A 10,354-nucleotide genomic window follows, 5' to 3' on the forward strand; every position below is an offset into this window, starting at 1 on the left:
CAGTCTTGTACTCTTCTAGGTTCAAAAAACTGTCGTCCATAAAATGCGTTGCACTAATTCGAACATCTGGGTTGTGCTGTTCTGTTGTAACTAAATCTTAACCAATGATTCCTAATTGCATCTACTTCCGGAAGGCCATAATAAAGTGCTTTTGCTTTCGCACTGAAATACACAGCGTCTCCCTGACATGGCTGCTTCAACACTACTGCTGTTCCTGAAACCACGCTTTCTTTCTTTGCGTGCACATTTGGGCGGTGTTATGCAAATCTTCCCACATAGTGATGTAGATATGTGGGGGCGTGTTAGAACGAGCCGTTTTAGGTAGGCGTGGTTAACTCTTAACTTTTATAAAGAATATCTCTTTGGATTTGAGACTTCAGTCTTTGCAACTTTACAGATCTTCTTTATGCACCAAGAGCTTGTAACACTCCAAAGAGAAAGGAAAAATTTAAATCACATCATATGACCCCTTTAAGCTCACCGAGGCCGCATTTATTCGATCAACGGTTTGTTGGATCAAAAACGTAGAAAAAAGTAATACTGTGAAGAAATATTACAATTCTATTTAGTAATACTGTGAAGAAATATTACAATTCTATTTTAATATATATATATATATTAAAAGCCATTACTCCAGTCCTCAATGTCACATGATTCTTCTGAAATCATTTTAAAACTGATACTATTTTTGTTTTGTGATACTACTTTTTTTTAAGAAATTAATGCTTTTATTCAGCAAGAATGTGTTAAATTGATCAAAAGTGATAAACACATTTATGATTTTACAAAAGATTTCTATTTCAAATAAATGCTGTTCTTTTTATTCATCAAAAATAATTTATGAATAATTGGTTTTAAAATGTTTCTTGAGCAGCAAATCAACATATTAGAATGATTTCTGAAGGATCATGTGACACTGAAGACTGGAGTAAAGATCAAAATTCAGCTTTAATATCACATAAATAAATGACATTTTAAAATAGTAAGAAAATAATAGAAAACCGTTATTTTAACCTGTAATAATATTTCACAATATTATAGTTTTTACTGTATTTTACCTCAAATAATTGCAGCATTGGTGAGCATAAGACACTTTTTTCAAAAATCTTACAGACTCCAAACTTATGAACGGTAAGTACATAAGTACATTACATAAGACAAAGTATGTCATGTTTTAAAAACCTGAGATGTTTAATTTTGATTTTCAATGTAAGAAAAAAAAAATCAGCTGAGTCATAATTGGCATTCAAAACTTGAATGTCACAAATCTCCATATCCAACTTTTGCCTGAACGATTGTTCGATTTAAATCTCGAATCCCAACTGAAGTTGACTTTGTACTTGATTCCGCACATACAGGACGCCTTGTTCTATGTGCAATACCTGCATGGGGCCATTCTATTGTCTCAGGCATAAGTATTCTTCCCTAGGTCTGAGAGGGCACTGGGGGCTGCGGTAGACGGCACTGGTGGTTATGAGCAGCATATAATCTAATTTGTTTCTGATAGTGGTGCATTAACTGCAAAGCCTCTGGTCTTACCGTATAGGCTCTCTGCTGTACTATAGTGCAGTCAAGGCCAGTCCCTTCACTAATGGAGACGCGACTCTTTTGCTTCCACTGGAGCCAGGCGAGCTTGCAAATGGCACGCATAAATCATGCATCCCACACCGCAAAGCACCTGTTAATAATGGACCTGTTAAAAATGCATGTGGTGAGGTACGGCCCATCCTCCGAGCGTATGCGGTGGGAACGGGAGGTTGCGCAGGGTATAAAAGCAAATAGGTGTGCTCCTCTCTAGCTTTCATCGGCGGCATTGCCGTAAGTGATGAATAAATGTCTTGTCCTTTCAAAGCAGTGGCTTAAAAGGCTATTGGAATGCATAAACAGCAGTGAAGTTGTCATTCATTTACTTCCCCCCGACAGCAAATGACACGACAGGCCACGGCCATGTGTTATTGTATCTCACGCCTGAACAGAGTGATAAGTGAGTCATTTAGACTTGTGCTTCATCTAGCCAGCGTGAGGGGGCGGCTCCCTCGCTGACCATTAAAGGCAGCACATCAATTGCGAATAATGAGTAAGACTAACATGATAGTTGTAATAACAGATCCCTGGGTCCCAGGCCTGTGTGAGTTGTGTAACGGCGTGGTGGGTTCATAATCTGCAGTAATGCAGGGAGGTGTAGAGGTCCAGCCAAAATGACTCAAACCATATTTTTATTTATTTTGGAATTTTATAAATGATGCATGGTATCATTAAAAAAAGGAGAAAACATAAAATTATAACAATCATGGAATAATAAAAGAATAAAAAATAAATATAATAATAATTATTATTATTATTACTACTACATGTTTTTTTATAAATGATTCATGGTATCATAAGAAAAATATTTAATTAAACTATAACAATCATGGAATTATAAAAGAATGAAATTATTATTATTATTATTGAATATTTATGCATTTTATAAATGACGCACAGCATCACAAAAACAAAGAAAAAAAACGAACAATCATGGAGTGATAAAATAATTAAAATGTGTTGTTGTTATTATTATTATTATTATTATCTGATATTCCAGATTTGTTCGTTTTTCTTATATTGAATGATAATATTTATGTTAAATGATACTGAATATTTAATCATGCAAGCTCTTTTTTCTTATTTCTGCATTTAAATGATCTTTGCTGTCATCTAACGCTCACTTAAAGTTCTACTCTTTAAAAAACACCAATAGCTTAATACCACTGTCCAAATATAATCTTTTGCAAATCTGAAAATGAATATCCATTTTTATGCTGTACATTATTATAATGTTGCGATGCCTAAATTTACAATCGTTTCATTTTTGTCTTCATTTTGAATTTATTTATACAAAATAGAGCCTTTTGAAATAGGCCATTTATTGGTTACAAATTATTATCAGCCAAAATTTTTATATTGATGCATCTCTACATTTTTTACTGGACAACACTTTCAACAAGCCTTTCTCATATCTACATTAAAGCAACGTCTTAGCAAATTATCAGCTATCTGCTACACAGCTGCTAAGACAAATGTCCATGTTTCTTTCCTCCTGCATAGGATCAGTCTTAAGAGGAACGTTCAGACTCTGTGTTCACCATTAGTAAAGGAATCTGAAATGGAATCTGAGGCTCTATTCATGAAGCCTTGCTCACATCTACTTAAAGATAGTATCCGTAGATAGCCTGTATAGTATAAGGCTTTTGAGCAACGTTCTCTTTCAGACCATGAGAAATTATGGTTGAGGCACTACTCATATTTATTCTTGTGCCCAGTATGTTGACCAACTATAGAAAATTGGGTCGGAAATAGAGCATGATCCCTCCCCCTAATGTTTTTTTTCCTGTGCTCACAGACAAAGTAATTGGATCTCAGCTTGACAGAAAAGAACACAAAAGAGAAAATTGGCAAGATATTTGTTTTGTTTCTGAAAACCATGTCTCCACGGTACAATCTGCATTCTTTTTTCTTTTCTTTTTTTTTGATGAAGAGGCCTGAATTTTTCAAAATCAAAATCTTGTTTCCCCCCAAGCAGCACTTCAAAGGAGGATATGAGAGAATTGTACCTAATTGGACCTGCAAAAAAGCAGTGAGAGGGTTTTGGATAGATGTCATTTTTCTTCAGTCTTGAACAGCATAGATAGTCAGAACAGGCATGCAGTATGAAGTCTTGCTTAAGCATTAGTCAATAAGATTCTAGTAACCAGGGTTGTGCGCCATTCAAAAGCCAATGGAAAGTGCCTTTTAAATTTCAATCTAATTCTTACATTTGAATTGATGTAGAAAACATGATGCAGAATTTGAATGTAAAAAAATAAATAAATGAAAAACGGATGGATGGAATGTTAGATGGATATGATGATGGGAAGATGGATGAATTAAAGAAGGGAGGGAGGGATGGTTGATAGATGTATGGACTGTTAGACACTGGTGGGTGGATGGATAGACAGGCTGGTGGATAGATAGAAGGAAGGAGGGAAGGACAGATGGATGGATGGATGGATGATAGACAGAAAACAGACAGAATGATAGATGGATGGATGAATGGATGGATGGATGGATAGAAATAAAAATGGATGGATAGATGGATAAGTGAATAGATGGATGGATTGTTGGATGGATGGATGGAGGGATGGAGGGAGGGAGGGATGCATGGCTAGATGGATAGACAGAAAAACAGACAGAATGATAGATGAATGGATAGATGAAAGGATAGATGGATGGACAGACATACAAATGGATGGATGGTTTGATAGGTGGATGGATGTTTGATAGATAGATGGATGGTTAGATGGCTAGACAGACAAATGGTTGGTCAATGGATGGATGGATGGATGGATGGATAGATAGAGAGATAGATAGATAGATAGATAGATAGATAGATAGATAGAGGCTTGTTTGGTCGTTTTGCTTGTAATGAGCACTAAACTTCGGTTATGAACCTTTAAACTACCACCAATTTAGAAATGCTGAGCTAAAATAAAACCTCTGGAAAGTACAACTGGAATAAAACAACAAATGATATGCTGGGTTTAAAGCTACATGTGGGCTGCTTTATTCCGTCTGGTGCATCTGAAGCCAGCAGCATGTGCTTATAGCAGATTAATCATGAGAGAGAACAGCCCGGACCCCTTCAAACATCAGCAAAGCTTCTTTTTAATGTTATTTGTAGCTGCATATATGTCTAATAGTTGTCTTATGTAATCGCTAAAGTGTCAGCATGCCTCAGCAGTTAGCCTTGGGTCCTCGCCGTCATCCAGTGGCACAAATCTAGTTCTGACAGGAGGAGGGAACGCTGTCTGGTGGGAATTATCACACCTCACTGGTGTGGCTGCTCCTCGTCCTGAAAGCTTAGTCAGACTATCCTCATATGAGAAAAAAACAAACAAACAACAACACACAGACCTGATGTGACCTGCACCCAACATCTAAATCCTAATCCTTTTTGCTGGGATTGTGCATTATGCATTATTTAGTGCTACAGGTTCATTTAATCAGTATGAGTCTCACTTCAAGCTTCAGTGGGTGGCAAAATGTAGTCGTTCACGCTTCTGTAAAAAACGTTAGGCGAAAACAGTGGCATTAGCAGAAATAAATACAGGAGAGGAAAAGTAGACAAGGGAAGCAGTTTTTGCGGATTAAGTTTGTTTATGAGAAAAAAAAAATGAAGTAAATGTCCGTGTTTTTTTTTAAATGAAGAAACAGGCTAAATATTTTAGAAGGGGGACATATTTTTATTTATTTATTTAACTAAAGTAATAGTTCCTGGTTTATTTTGAATAAGACATCCTTTCAGTGTTGGCAACAGTAAGAAAACTTTGTGTGTCCATATGTGGTTTCATCATCTTGTGAGGTGACGCATCTTTACGGTGCATGCCAGTGTTTCCTGAACATGACAACAAACAACAAACACCGCACGAGACTTGATGTCTGATTTACAAACAAATGACTATGTTACAAATTGTGATCCAGTTTTTATTTATGAGTAAGTAAAAAAAGATTCACATGTTTGAATCAGAAGACACATTTGAATCAGTGAATCATTCAGAGCCGTTACTGAGAGCACAACTGACTCCCTCACTGAACCGTTAATCATTTTTCATTTACAGTATGTCTTATTCAGAATAAAAATGATTGTTCAAAAGCCAACAATAACATTAACATTTTTAGTGACTGATTTCCTTTACAATCTATAGTCACAATCTCTAATAATGCTCAAAAAGAATACTTATATGACTTTTATTAATGAGGTACAATATCATGAAAAAGACAAATAAACTAAAAAATTGTAACAATCATGGAATTCTAAAATAATAACAAATATTGAAAAAAAAAATCATTATTAAGAGTAATACCATGTTAGCTGATGTGATGTGATTCATTTGTCTCCTAAATGTTTCATTTTATGAGTTAATGATTCTTAAGTCATTATTTAATTTTAGTTTGAAGCCCTGTCTAAGATATGCAGTATAGCGTCTGAATGTTTTCATTGCTCTTAACTCATATGCATCGTGACATTTTGGAAATACATTTGCGGAGTCTTTTCAGTTTAGGTTTTAAATAAAATGGAAGCTTATTAAAGAGTCAAGACACTTAATTATACACCATATTTAAGGGCCACATTACCAGGTCATTAAAAATGTCACTTAGCAAATTTAGAAAATTAAGGAGGCACTATTAAAATAGCCATCAAAAAAAGAGTAAAATATCATATAAAGGGGCTGTGTACCAAAACTATTTATTTTCCCAGATGAGGAAAGCAATAAATTGTTTCTTAATGAAATTAACAGTTTTTCAGAAGCTATTTATCAGCGCTAATTGCGAAAGCTCGCGTTATCAAAAGCTAGTCAATTGTTTTGTTAAGGAATTATTGAAGTCTCACATGGGGTGTGTTTTTCAGCTGCTGGAAGGAGAGAGAAAATTAGTAGCTGAAGGGCTTCAAAACCATTTGAATGGTTCACTGTTCATTTTAGCGGTGTGAGCAAGAGCCTTCGATCTCCCCAGCGTTTTGTCTGTTCTCCCTTGCTTTGTGGTTTTAGAGTTTTGGGTGATTGCAATTTAGCTCCAATTGTTACCTCAGCCCTGATCCAGAATGTAGCATTTAATTTTAGGCTTTGCTGAATTGCTGAATTACAAGTCATGTCAAGTGTGCTTAATCAGTGGATATTTTTCTCTTTTTTTTCTGTTCTACCCTTTTGGAAAAAGAAAAGGTCTAAACTGTTACACAGCAGTAATGCCACCATTCCTGGCAAAAATAAATATTTAGGATGTGATTGTTTTGCAGTATTCAAGCCATATCTGAGCACCATTATCATTGTTGTATGAATTTATTGTGAGTTTCACTTCTGAAGAGATCTGTTCAGTTGCTGTCACAGCAGTAAATACTGCAATTTATTGTGATACATGTAATTGTCATGGTGGACAGTGTGAGGATCATAAAAACATTAGGCATATGAGCATATGCACAAACATATAATATTGCTCAATTTATGTATAATACACAAACAATAGGCTACTTTATAATTTGACATTCAGATTTTCTAACTTTTTAATATGAGTGACCCATTTCCAATATATTTTCCTGTATAAACACTAGTTTAGAAAATTAAGCATGATATTATAAAGACAACATATTTTTTTCCAAAGTTAAATAGCTGCCTTTTATTTTTTCATTGTACTAAAGCCAAAGTAAATTAATAAAATAATTACATTCTATTAAGTTGTCAGTGTATTCTTTTCCTATTAGAGTGCATTTAGATTTATGCATTTTTCAGTGCATTTTAAATTTATTAGTACAGCACTTCTATGATATTGTTCCAGAACAGCTTACTGTAAATGTAATTGCTGTGAAATATGAAATACTTTTTCACAAATAATATTTATTTATGATTTATTTTTTACATACAACTTTTCAGATTTGATTTTGTTTTTGTATGGTTAAAAATTTTAGCTGTCATTAAAATAATCATAATTAATTACACTTATCGGTATTACATATATTTAGAAATGTGATATATATATATATATATATATATATATAATCACATTTCTAAATGATGAGTTGAAGTGTAATTAAACTCATCTTCAGAAAGAAATGTGATTGCTTTGTTGTATGGAAAAGAGCAGCTTTGAGTGAACGGGTGACTGAACACTCAATAAAGTGGGATCTCACGGCAAAGAGGAACTTGGCAGGAGTGTCTGTGGAAAAAGCCACAGATGTATAATTGGGATTGTTCACTGTCCATTCGGTGTGTCAATCAGCCACGGTTCCTCTGTCCACTTTATTCTGTCATGTCAGCCATACGGACTGACTGCAATGGTCAATTACTCACTTTTGTTTGCGGTGCGATTTTGGCCGTCCCCTGCAGTGCATCGTGTTTGGTGGTGTAATAAGTGCACATGCTTCATTTGGGCATTTAATGAAGGTTGACTGAAGAACAATGAGTTTATATCAGTAGTTTAGAATGACATATTCAGCTCTTCTGTTCAAGTGTGAGTTAAGTCTGACATTTATTATAAGTATGTGATTGTAAGCGTCTTATCCGCCTTCCATGTAGTTCTCTCTCCCACATAGTATTCCTCCACTGCTCTGCATCGCTGCTCACTCACCTCTTCCCTATTGATTTTTTTGGGCTGTATTCACCTGCCTCGAAAGTGCCAGAGTAAAGCGTTGATTCAGCAGCACTCTCCGAGTGGAAAGGCCATTGAGTATCTATGGCAACCGTGAACCTAAAGCTCTTCATAACAGTGACAATTTTCTTTGCTCTCCGTGTCTTTTCCTCGTGTCTTTCTGCGTCCCGTCCAATATGTCAACCGGCTCTCCTTTTGCCACCAGATTCTCAGCCTCGTGGGACTTAATGGGCTCATTATACGGCAGACTACCTGTTGCTGTCAGCTCACAAAACCCACCGCCATCATTAAGATCAAACGTCGGTTCAACCCGGAGGGGTCACAAAGCTGAACATTTAAGAAGGTAAAAGAGATCTTTGATGAGAAAACCCTCCCAAACTTGTTCCCTTAAAGCGATATTCAGTTGGCTAGTGGTTGAGGAGTAGATATGGAAAGTCTGTAAAAAAGGTGTAATTAGATCTTTTAGGGTTCCAGAGAGATGGGCAGGATAATGGAAACCAAAACTCAGATTATTCGCATGTATCTCCTCCCCATTATTGGCACTTTTTATGAGGTATACATCCATTAAAGACATGAATCTACCTGTAAATGATCAAGTGAAGAAAGATTAGAGCTCTTACGTGATGTAGCACCTGCTCATCGAACCATTTACTCAGACCAATTATGCCAATAAAAAGTTGAGGAATCGAATAGAAAAGTATGATTTGCTTGTTCTTCCCGGCTCCAGGAGCCATTACAAGAGTGGAGGTTGTTAGATATTTATCACATTTCACAACACAGAGCAAAAGATCTTTGGCTAAGAGGCATCTTTCTGAAGGCAAAATCCATTTGAGATGTCGAGCGCTCAGGTTATACTATCCACACGCTGTTGATTTTTCACCGAGTTTAAACTCATTATGCTACCCGAGGGAAGCTCGGAGCACTGTGCACTCGATAAATTCAGCCTCTTCTTCAAGGCTTTTCTCTCTATCTCCAACGCACCACTCTGGCAGGTGGAGGGAAAACGTGCAAAGTTCTGGGGCAGAGCAGTTTTTCCTGCCCTACGCTGTCAGGAAATGAGCAAGAGATCTTTTTTTACTCCAAAGAAGATAGATCGCTTTGTCTTCGTAACCCAACCTGATCAAGCTAGCGTATCGTGTGTGTCTGAATACAAATGAAGCGGTCGCAGCAACCAGAGATGGTTTACCACTGGCCCACAAGGACGGAATGGGATTTCAAAGTCGTTACAATTTTTTTGTGCGTGTTAAAGACAGCCTGTGGAGAATTCCGGAACCAGAAGGATCTGCTTGACCTTGTGTCAGATGAGAAAAACACTGGCTACGCTGTGCTTCCTGTAGCATTTTGTCCGAAAATTTATTCATCAAATGTGAAAATGAGCTGAACTCCTCCCACTGCCTGCTCACTTTCACTGCGCTGACATATTGGGTTGTTGATATCGGCGGGGCCGTGCACAGCGGATACGATCGGCAAACGCTCATTGATCAGCTGGTTCGGCAGGGAAATCTAGAGGTCCCAATGCAACAAGCTCTCTTATTACTCATTACTCTTACGACTGGGTCAGGGTAGTTTAGCTCTGAAAACATGACAACACAACAGGTGCCAAATTCCAGGTGCATGTAGGCTGATTTGAGCAGTGTATATGAAGAGGTTGGATGTCATTACTCCAGAAGAAAGTAATAAATTAATGAATCAAATTACCCAGCTTGAAGTGATTGAAGAAGGTTTGGTGTACTGCAGTTAAGCCAACGTAACCAATTTGATTCATGAATATATTTCTCTCATCTGCTGTAATGATGCCATAGTTTTTTTTTTTTTTTATAAAAATAATGTTTCTTTAAAAAATAGTTTTAGAGCAATTACTTTTTAAATAGATTTTTGATAATAATAATAAGAAAAAGTAGGTATTTATTTCTAAATAGTCTGAAGAATAAATAAATAAATAAAAATGTTCAATAATTTGATATTTTATATTTAATAACATGTTTACATTACATATGTTTCACAGCAGTTACTTTTTAAAATAATGTTAATTATTTTAATATATTTACTACTACTACTGCTGCTGCTGCTGCTGCTACTACTAAATTAATGTACTTAGGTAAGCAAATCAGTTTTAATCATGTTATTTATATGTTGTTTATAATGTGTGTGTATATATATATATATATATATATATATATATATATTGTATGTGTGT

Source organism: Sinocyclocheilus rhinocerous, unplaced genomic scaffold, assembly GCF_001515625.1.
Source record: "Sinocyclocheilus rhinocerous isolate Xijiao unplaced genomic scaffold, SAMN03320098_v1.1 scaffold1595, whole genome shotgun sequence".
Lineage (NCBI taxonomy): Eukaryota > Metazoa > Chordata > Actinopteri > Cypriniformes > Cyprinidae > Sinocyclocheilus > Sinocyclocheilus rhinocerous.